Source organism: Acartia tonsa, chromosome 7 (genome assembly GCF_053477335.1).
Source record: "Acartia tonsa isolate MP-2025a chromosome 7, ASM5347733v1, whole genome shotgun sequence".
NCBI lineage: Eukaryota > Metazoa > Arthropoda > Copepoda > Calanoida > Acartiidae > Acartia > Acartia tonsa.
Window position 1 is genome coordinate 20,984,859 of NC_137266.1, and position 12,017 is coordinate 20,996,875.

A 12,017-nucleotide genomic window follows, 5' to 3' on the forward strand; every position below is an offset into this window, starting at 1 on the left:
ATCTATCTGTCTCATTTTAGCATATATCTTTTATGTCTTTCTTCTGATAATCTTTCATTGGCAAAAGAAAAACTTTGTCCTAACATAAAGAAAAGTTTTCCTTTTGGCAGGTGTGGTTATAGAATAACTTATTTACTTCTTTTAGGTTGATACTTTCATAATTTACATAATATTAATTGTACACTTAAAGCTTTTGTACCCAAACATTTGTGGATTATAAAATATAATAATCGCCATTTAAGAATCATTAAGAGAAACGCCAAACCGTTATATTCTTTTTGCTTAAAGTAACAGATTAAACGTGCAATTTCTAGATTATGTATAAATTGTTAAAGTTGTGTTGAGACAACCTTACTTTTATATCTTTGTTATTTGTTCTTTGATAGGACAAGCTTAGCAGATTTACATTGCTAATACTAAATAATACTAACAATACCAACATCAGAGCATAAATTATTTGGTTAATAACCCCACAAAAATATATTAAGATTAACCCCAATGGATCTCTTATTTGCATTTTTGTATGAAAACAAAGAAAAACAAATGATTTTTTTTATTTTCTATTCCCAATAATCTTAATTTAACACTTTTTTGTTGTTTCTAGATGGCTTATTAAAATCTTAGTCAATAACTTGAAAACTCTGTAAAATAAGGAATTTTGATCACAAGGTTATCTAAAATATAGGGTTGATTTCAGAAACGTCAAAGGTTTTTTCGGGAGTTATTTTGGGGATTGGTGGTGTAATCTAATGTACTTAATTTTTCGAGTACAATTTGATTTGCGTGGGGGGGGGGGGTTAATAACCCCTTAACCCCCTACCCTGACGTCTCTCATTGATTTTTTTAAGCATCACACTCTTATTTAAGTAAATTTTAAAATGTTGAAGTAGATAATTCTACCTGCATAATAAATAGATAAGTCTTCGATAGGTATAACTATTTGGGAACAAGATAACTTATTAACAGATAAATACGTATTATAGGATACATACCATTATTGTACTATAACTTCTAGATTTTTCTATTCGGTTCAAATATTAATTTTTCAGAATTCTTAATACCATCCTAATCTAAATGAAATGAAATGAAAAAAGTTTGATTACTATATTTCCTCTGTTTACCAAAAACATTTTAAACAACTTCAATAATCAAGGTTGGCATAGAAAACGAGCAAAATTATAAATTATGAATATTTAAATTTAGTAGAATAAATGAAGCATTTAGAAAATTCTTAGTCAAGGACTGAAATAGAGTCTTCTTGAAAATGACCTAGCAATCTTATACCCTAGGCACCTTCAATAACGTCTAGAAATGATCAAAAATGTCTTGAATAATAATTAAAACCAAATATCTACTACTTTTCACTTTCAAAATTCACATTTTTAAAATTTATTCTACAAAAAATGTTTCAAAACAAAATTTATGCAACTTTGATTTTTTTATAAAATTTTCTTTGACCTTCCTCTATTTGTGATTTCTGTCCTCGATCATTTGATTCGTTTTCCTGGATTAATACTAGGGCATTTCTTTGGAGGTGGGCATTTATTTTCAAACATTGTGTAGTGTATATTGTGTACTTTTAAAGGATAAGCGGTTTAATGACATCCAATATAATTATCCTATTCCTAATCCTATTTATATAAATTTAAAGATATTTTATAATATCTAAGTTTCTATCATTGCCAGAAAATTAGAAAGGTAAAAATTTTGAACACATTCTTCTATACAAATCAAGGCTTAACATAACTGACTAATGGACAAACGAGCATTACCAAATATAGAGTAAAATAATACATTACAAATGCTGTACATTAAACAGTTAGGGAGTTGAATCCATTTTTATAGAAGCAGAAATATAATCTATGATTATGGTTTGGACCCTCTAAAACTGTAATCTACCCTTCCACTTTCCCCTCTCTTGGTGAAGATATCTTCAACGCCGATACGATTTTTGAAATATAAGATTCCACTTTTGTCTCTCTTGTTAAAGATATCTTCACCAAGAGAGGCAAAAGTGGAATCTTAAATTTCAAAAATCATATCGGCGTTGAAGATATCTTCACAAAGAGAGGGGAAAGTGGAATCTTACATTTCAAAAATCGCATCGGCGTTGAAGATATCTTCACCAAGAGAGGGGAAAGTAGAATCTTACATTTCAAAAATCGTATCGGCGTTGAAGATATCTTCACCAAGAGAGGGGAAAGTGGAAAGGTAGATTACAGTTTTATAGGGTCCAAACCATAATCATAGATTATATTTCTGCTTCTATAAAAATGGATTCAACTCCCTAACTGTTAAAGAATATATTTTTAAGTCATTTTGTAATATTGACAGTATTATATTTGACTTGTTAATGTTATTAAAGTTGTTATGTTTCAATAGTGACACAGTAGAGTAAAGCAAATAAAGACTTAAATCACCCTGTGATTCTTTGATAATACATAACAATAATAATCGCAATTGATGTACTTTTATTTACAATATTTTGTGCAGTTCAAGTTTGCAGTATTTTAAGCAAGAATTGGCGCAGTATTTTGCAACTTGGCTTTTATGCAATAATACTTATAATACAAATATAATGTTTGTTTGTCTGTCTGTCATCTTAAATTTTTAAAATGGTGTTAGCTATGATAAATAAAGATAATATTTGCAATATTTTTTTTTCTGTAGAAAAAAAGTGAAAATGTTTTGAAGAGAAAAAGCTCATAAAAAATGCAACATTGCGAAAAAGAAAAGTCTGATTTAAGTTTTGCTTTAGGCCCTCTTGCAGGGATCTTAGGGATATATACATAGAAATCACTTTTTTACAGATCCGGTTGTTACTGATATCTTTTTTTATTTCTCTTTTAATTTCTTTGTATCATACAAAATTTATTTTTATATAAACCCTGCTGGTAACAATATGAAAATATTATAGTGAATTCTGCTCTTTTTTTATTATCCATAAGTTCTGAGATTTTTAGCAACTTTTTCTTTTAACCTGTAGCAAAGAAGATATATATGTTATATGTTTGTTTGTTTTAAATTCAGAAAGAAGGATATATAAACAGACTAAAACTTAGATTCTTATAAGTACATATGAAAGTGAAAAAGGGAAAAAATTGAGAATATTAGCAGCGTTAGGACAATGAACAAGTAAATAATCTATTCTTTAAATAATTAAAAAGTTTTATTTTGATTATAAATATTGGTGAAAAAGTGTTAACTAACTAGTTTTAAAAAATTTTATTTACACCCCACTGTCCTCTACCTCTCAAGATTGGAATAACTTTAGTGCTATTAATATAAAATTAATTAGACATGTAATTTATTTTTGAAGAAGCTTTTTTCAACCCCTGTTGGAATTTTTAACCTTTCGGAACACCATTCCTACAGCCCTGAAACGTAGTAGACTAGAGGCAACAAATTTGGTTTGAAATTTATAAACTTTCACAGTTAGGGAGTTGAATCCATTTTTATAGAAGCAGAACTATAATCTATGATTATGATTTGGACCCTCTAAAACTGTAATCTACCCTTCCACTTTCCCCTCTCTTGGTGAAGATATCTTCAACCCTGATACGATTTTTGAAATATAAGATTCCACTTTCAATAGAGGCGAAACTGAAATCATACATTCAAGTTTACATATCAGCGTATTCATAAACATTGATTTCCTTATTTATATCGACATAATAGTAATGTATCATTCTACTTTCAATAGAGACAAAACTGGAATGATACATTCAAGATAACATATCATATATTTAAATCAACATAGTAGAAATGGTACATATTAGTTAGTTTTTTTTTATATTTTTATTAGTTTGAAGTTTTTAAGAAAAAAAGGACCTAAAAATAAAGGTTGCTAACACTTAACTATCAGGCCCATTTCCGGACCTTAATCGTTCAACGCTCCCCCCCCCCCCCTTACATATCATCTCGGCTCCTATTAGAGTTAGATGGCAAAAAAAATTGTGCATGTTCCCTGTTAAATAATAATTTTTCTAGTTTAAGTGGGACAAAGTCGTTTTTCGCTTACTTCACCCTTTCATTTAACAACTTTATTTTTTAAGGTTAATTAAAATGTTAAATGGATGTAATTTCCTTATTTTTGAAGCTAGAACAATTTTTTCAGAAAATGTTTATCTTAAAGTAAAATTTATATTAGAAATCTCAAAACATAAATTTTCTTATTCGTTGGCTTAACAACTTTGGGGACTTTTACTGAATTTTGATTGGTTGGTTTAACCACTACTATAATACAAAGTAGAACAATGTCTGCCTGTCTGTCTGTCCGTCCATCATCTGTCCCTTAAGATCTTGGTAACAACTGAACCGATCAGATTCTACTCTTCAGGGTATATACCTATTGGTCCTGTTGTGGTTTTAAGCTATTTTCTTGGGAGGTGGGACAACCCCAACCCCCCAAAAAAATTCCCCCCCCCCAAAAAAAAAAAATTCTGGTGATGCCCATAAATTATGAGCGCAGCACCAGAATTTTTTTTTAAATTACCTCATGGGGCAAAGCCCCTAGAGGCTAGAGGCGAAGCCGCTAGTACTTAATAACCTAACCATTCAAAATCCAATAAAAGTCCCCAAAGTTGTTAAGCCAACCAATAAGAAAACGTTATCGAAAAACTTGTAATAAACAGTCCATTGTCCACCTCTCTGCTAGTTCCCAAAGTTTTATAATAATATTTTCATTTTTGTTTGTTTAACATCTTTGGGGACCTTTACTGAATTTTAATTGGTTAGTTTATTTAGTATAGTGTCGAAATGTTTCAACCACTGCACACAGTGGGCCAGAATGGCCCAAAACGGTTCAAAATTCAATAACTCGAAAACTATTGGTTTTACAGAAAAAATTGTAAAATATGAAATGTCTATCTATGCAAAAACTAAAAGTTTGCTTATTTGTGTATACTCAGTTTTGTGGGAATTTTTGCGGTTTTTTTTCAATTACTACTAAACTTCATTTTACAGTTTCAACATCAAAAGAAAAATTTCATATTTTTAAATTTTAAGCAACTTTGCTTTTATGTACAATTAACCTCTGACCACTCCTTCATGTGGTTTTTGTAAATTTTTCGCGGATTGTAAATAAAATACTACTAAACTTCATTTTACAGTTTTATCATGAAAAGACAAATTTTATAATTTCAAATTTTAAGCAACTTTGCTTTTATGTACAATTCACCTCTGACCCCTCCTTCATGTGGTTTTTGTGAATTTTTCGCGGATTTTTAAAAAAAAATTACTACTAAACTTGAATTAAAGTACCTAGAGGTTTTGGACCAGCTAAGAAGGTAATTTTAGTCCAATGTTCCCTACCTCCCTGGGTACAATTAAAGTTGTCTACAGGGAGGGAAAAATGGACGAAAAATTAAATAAATTCTGTCTAAAATAACATGAGAAGACATAATGAGAAGGACAGTAGCATCCTGTAATCGTTATCAGAAAGTCTTTAATGTCCATTTAAAACATTTGACGAAGCTTTTTATATTAAAAGTTATCTATAATACAAAGTAGAACGATGTCTGTCTGTCCGTCTGAAGCTTAAGATCTCAGAACCGATTGGGCTCTACTTTTCAGGGATTATACCTACTGGTCCTGTGATGGTTTTAAGCTATTTTTTTTTCTTTTTAAAACTAAAATTTAAATAGTGGGGTCGACAACCCCCCCCCCAAAAAAAAAAAATTCCCCCCAAAAAAAATTTTTTTTTTACTTTTCTTTTAAATCTAAAATACGAAAAATTGGTTTGATTAAACCTCTTGGGGCAAAGCCCCTAGAGGCTAGGGGCGAAGCCGCTAGTAACAATATAAATTGATAAGATACATACAAAATGTTATTGCTTCTAAGTGACGTTTTCTACAAAAAGGGTTGGTAGAAGTCTGTATGTCTAAAAAAATCCCTCTTATGGTTTGCAGGTTTCTATAACTATGTCTTTTAATATGTTCACTCTCAGCAAAATAAGGGAGGGTTTAAATTTCAGTAGTACCCAAAGTTTTATAAACATTTGTTGGATTTATAAATTTGTTTACTTTTATCTAATCTTAATTGGTTGATGAAAACTGGCATTGTCAAAACTACACAGCCAAGATTATGACGTGTAGTAATAGCAAGAACAAACAGCTAAATATTCTTATAAAGTGTATTAATTCAATACAAGGTTAACATACAATAATAACATTAATATTAAGACAACTGTTCACTTTTATGTTCGTATCCTGTTGCAGAGCAATGACTTGCTCCGAAACCGTGGATACCAGAACTAAAAGCTAATATACAAAATACATACATTGCTCTCAAGTCAGGAAGAAAGGGACTATACATCACATTTCTCCCTGGCTTTAACAGGAACATGGATTTCAAAACTGTAATATTTCAGATTGAATATAACAATATGTTTATTACATGTTAATTATCATATATATTATAAGTAGCATTGAATGCTTATTAAATAGATAATAATTGATCTGGTATGACACCTGCCATAATTTTTTTTTTTTTTTTTTTTTTTTTATTTTATTTCCAGATCTTTAAACATTTCATATACATTTTTTTTTCTTTTTGTTTTGGTTCCTTAGAACTCTTTTATGTTTTTTATATGTTCCTTTTTTTTTATGTGTTTTTTTTTTTCTTTTTTTTTTTTTTAAAAAAAACATTGATTAACATATAATCATTGAAAAATGCATTGATTAACATATAATGCATTGATTAACACATAAACATTGGAAATGCATTGATTAACATAGTTATTATAAATGCATGATAAATAAAAACACTGATTAACATATAACCATCAGAATGCATTGATTTAAAAAACATGTCATTAGAGATGCATTGTTATAAAAGCATTAATATTAAACCTTTCGAGACTACTACTGCCTCAACAAATACTTAAACATTAATACATAAAAATAAAATAAAATATGAATTAATACACAGTAAAACTATAATTATTCTTGATCATAATATTCATTTTCTTTTGCCAGATTTTTCTTGATAATAGTAGTATCATTCATATCCATCAATCCATCATTATCCATCAATCCATCAACATCTCACAAATGATATAACCATACCAACCATAGTAGTATCATTCATATCCATCAATCCATCATTATCCATCAATCCATCAACATCTCACAAATGACATAACCATACCAATGCTACAACACCACAGACGATATAACTATACCAGTTGACCTTAGCTTAGTTATAAACTTAGTTATAAACTGGTTTCCACTTAGCAACTGTGATTTTCTCAAACAACACAACAGCCATTCACCTCCACCACAAGAAGCCTCCAATCTCTTCAAAAAATTGGGATCAAATCCTTTCTAGCATCGACTCTAACTACTTCCCAAAATTCACCCTTTCCTGATTCAAAATACGTTGCTGATCCTGCAGGTTAGCCAACCGAGCATCCAACTCAACCATTCTAGTAACCAAACCTGCCAAATGTTTGAGGTCTCAGATCAAAAATCAGAACTGCTGTTCACATTTATCATCCAGAAGATTATATCTATTGCATAGTCAGGCATGACTTAAGCCTAATAATGACAACCACAATAACTGCTATTAACATCTCTGTTAGATTCCAAAAATCGACATGTCATTCAAAATACAGAAACTGCCAATGATTTTCGTTATAACAATGATGCTACTGTCGACACTCCAACCAATGATAACGTTGAAAACAATGAACAGAAACAACAAACACAGAGAAAACTGCAGCCGAACAAAAGCAACCAAAACCTTTGCCATAGATTGATTCGAAATCTGATTCATTTTGTTTTGCAATACTAACTATCGACAAACACACCAGTTATTGACAAGTAAGATATCCAACCTGGCAGTCAAATCTACAACAGCCGCATCAACTTTAAGCCCCGCCTTCTTTAGAACAGCTAAAATTTCACTAACCAGCATTATACTTTGACTGCCCACTGTATTAACAACTTACAAATATCCGTTTTATCAGTCATAAATATATTTAAGATACAATGCATGCTATTTTAAAATTCTGCACAACTTCACAATAGCTTCTAGCCCATGGTGTATATCTCTGTATATCATTATCTATCAACTAAATACTTCTCATTTTGACAACTGTAAATACATCTCTTTGTAGCTACCTGACTCACTGTGCATTTATTTGCATCATCCTGACACACTGTGCATTTATTTGCATCATCCTGACACACTGTGCACATCTGTTCAAAATAAATATCAACATAATTCGTTTAACTCTTTGTATCTACCTGACTCACTGTGCATTTATTTACGTTAATCTGGCACACTGTGCACATCTGTTCAAAATGTTACAATATCAACATATTTCATTTAACTCAATGTTATTTCATTATCCTTGACATACGAATCCTCAATTTTCAAATTAAGCTTCAAAACTACTCTCCGACGTCTTATTATCCACAACTGTTGCTTAAATGCTTAAATTTAACACCTCCAAGTCTTCAAAACTTTTCAACAGTTATTATAAATCTAGCAATCTATAAATCTAAATTACTTTTCTTCTCCTTGGCAGCAGTTGGACTGTTGATTGGAGTACTTATAACAGGTTGAGAAAGGGTTGCAACAACAGTATCAACAGATTGACTTGCTTCAGTAGGATTATGATTATCACTATCACCAGTACCGACAGATTGACTTGCTTCAGTAGGATTATGATCATCACTATCACCAGCACTATCATTAGTTGCATATGATTTGCCACTACTGGTTGATTTAAGACTCTTCTTGCCAAGATCAGTAATAGTCTTCCCATATATAGAGATATCATATTCAAGCTCAAAGATAGCTTCATCAATCATTGTTTGCAAGATATCATATTCAAGCTCAAAAATAGCTTCATCAATCATTGTTTGCAAGTATTTAATCTGTAACATCATCAGCTCTAGTACATCATGAGGAAACATATTTTGTTGCACAATAGACAGAATATTAGTAAATCCATAAACAGCAGCTCCATACATTCCAAATATGTTGTCAATCCAGCACAGGCTTCCTTTGGAGTTTTGTGCAAGCACTCAGTTGTTAGCTTCAGGTACTTTTCATGATCACTAAATCTCCTTATAGTTGCCAGAGAATACAGGAACCTTGAACTTGATATCTACCTTCCTGGTGATACTCCAAGCTTCTTGACCGCATTATTCAGAACAGTTTTAGCATCCTGTTTAGCTTCCTGTTCAGCTTCCTGTTTAGCATTCTGAACTTCAACAGACTTCACATCTAATCTATAAACAGATTCTCCAGCAGCAATAGCATGTTTCACAATATTACTGACCCAATCACTAAACAATCCTGTTTAGCTTCCTGTTTAGCTTCCTGTTTAGCATTCTGAACTTCAACAGACTTCACATCTAATCTATAAACAGATTCTCCAGCAGCAATTCAACATATAATCGGTCAGAGCAAAGTGTATCATGTGCCTCCACTCTCTCTCCACCAACATTTAATTCAACATATAATCGGTCAGATCAAAGTGTATCATGTACCAGCCTCCACTCTCAAATAATATCAATGTCAACACAAAACAATGGCCAAATTCAAAACTAAATTTCAGTCACCACCAACTACTTCTCTTGCGGCCGATCTAAAACAAAATACAATCATTTTAGATGCCAAAACTTGTTTAATACATATTTTATTTTCACTCAACAAAATAAAATAATTTCTTTAACATGTATTAGTATATATAACATTAATCAAATGTATATCAATATTGAACATCATTAAAATCTTAACAAACTAAAACTCACCAACAGGTAATACTGTATCTCAACCACCACAACTACTCCTCTTTTCGACCAATCTAAAACATACTACAATTATTTTAGATGCCATACTTAAATGTTATCACTTAACAAATAAAATTTCAACATGTCTTCTTAAAAATGTATTAAGAAATATAATATTAATCAAATGTTTGTCAATAATCGAGCAACATAAAAATAATTCTTAATACAATATATTAGTCTAATACAGTAAAAAATTTACCTAATTATTCAATGAAATATCTGAATAATAACTTATATCATCCACAACTATTTTTATGTATTAGAATCTTGAAAGTTGAAGCACAACTAACTATTTTTCTCTATACCTGAGAGCACTTTCTTGCGCAGCTCAACTTTTGCGCATACAACGCCCAACTCCTGCTCATCATTGCTGCTACCTCTCTGCACCACCCCACCTTGCGCATACCAACTTCGAGAGACAGTGCAAACTTTCCTTGCCAAATTATTGCCCACCCCCCTTCTCCATGAAGAGAGACAGCTCCACTCAAATATCTAATGCATTATAACAATTTTGCTTCATGAAATTCTAAGCTTCATAAATAATTTTGCTGAATCAACATCACTAAATCGCAATATATACTATTCTATATCGAGTGTCCTTAATAAAATTTAAGCTTAAACAAAAACTTAACACATCCATTATAATTCCAAGTTTAGTAGATTTCAATCCACCCCTCAATATTTTCCATTTTATTCTGATCCACCAAAACTTTCGCAATACGTTCATTATATTCCAAGTTTTTAAATAGATTGAAATCCGCCCACATCTATTCACGTTAATTTGATTCATCCAAAATTGAGCAACACATAATGTTTCAATTTCAAGTTTGAGTGCAATTTGATTCACCACCCTGTGTTATTGATATATTTGTTTTTTTCTATAATTAGATTCGGTCCGCCCATCCATACTTTACATCTATCTACTTTTTGTATTTCGAACTTTTCATGGTGATTTCTGCAGCAGGTAGGTACAATTTAAAAACGTAGCAACACTATAATCATTTCTATGACGTCCGTACTTCCATTTGTAAACATGTTGATTTGACCACAAATTTCTATATGATCTAATTATCCGATTGTATACTAATTCCGGGAACAACAAAATTCAACATTATAATCGAAGCAGTTAAAATATCTAATTATCCAATAATTTTATACGATCTAATTATCCGATTGATTCGATGTATATTGATTCTTTATATACTTTATGATTGCGATGTCAATAATTTCATATGATCTAATTATCCGATTGATTTGATGTATATTGATTCCTGGGACAACAAAGTACAATACTTTATGATTACAGTGTCAAGCATCCAATCACCCTTCAGACAACCAACACTCTGAGATGCACAACCTTTTTCAAGAAAACATTTCCCCATCTAACTTTAACGTCACACATCTCACATAGTAGCAGTAGGAACCATTTTTAACTTTGTTAGTTATGACTCAGTGTCAGACCGAGATTCAAACCTATCACCTACCCAACAACAAGTAGATGTGCTACGTGTTAAGCGGTTTATAAGCGAAGCCACTCTATAAGCAAGTTCATAAAATGTAAGTAAAACATCAATCTGTTTCAATCAGTTCTTTTTTAACACATTTACTTACAATTTTACATCGACTCTTATGCACTTATTTTTTCAGTTTTGACACTATACAAGTGTTGATGTTCGTTTGTTCTACCATTCAATGCTTCGCTTTTGTTAATATTGTCTTCCTTGTTTTTACAAAGATTATTCAGTTCTGACACTATGCAAGTGTTGATGTTCGTTTGTCCTACCATTCAATACTTCGCTTTTATTAATGTTGTCTTCCTTGTTTATTACAAACAAATTTGCTTACAATTTTTGCATTGAATCTTATATGTATATTCTGATTATTTAATTTTGACACTATACAAGTGTTGATGTCCGTTTGTCCTGCCATTCCATTGCTTCGTTTTTACGGATGCTGTCATCTTTGTTTTTATACATCATATCCTCATTACAATAAAATCATATATCATATAAATCATATATCAACATTTACTATACGAGTGTTAATGCTCCATTTTTATGAATATTAATATCCTTGGTTTATACATCATATTCGAAAACGTTTCAATAGAAGTCATATATAGGTCAAACTAAACTTGCAACATTTAACCACCAAGTCTAAACAACACATTTAGTATTAATCTATATTGCATCACCCATCATTGGATATAGA

At 30.9% G+C, this 12,017-nt stretch overlaps 1 protein-coding gene and 1 long non-coding RNA gene across 4 annotated transcripts in view; one reads left to right on the forward strand and one right to left on the reverse strand.

Moving 5' to 3' along the window:
• Window positions 1-12,017, forward strand: part of LOC145325049 (kin of IRRE-like protein 1) — a 134,883-nt gene that overhangs the window by 34,578 nt on the left and 88,288 nt on the right. The window lies entirely within an intron of this gene.
• On the reverse strand, window positions 9,182-10,949 carry LOC145325048 (uncharacterized). Its single transcript, XR_013881386.1, has 3 exons — window positions 10,006-10,949; window positions 9,768-9,820; window positions 9,182-9,601 (listed from the first exon to the last, which is right to left on the reverse strand). It is a non-coding gene; the product is annotated as an uncharacterized LOC145325048 (long non-coding RNA).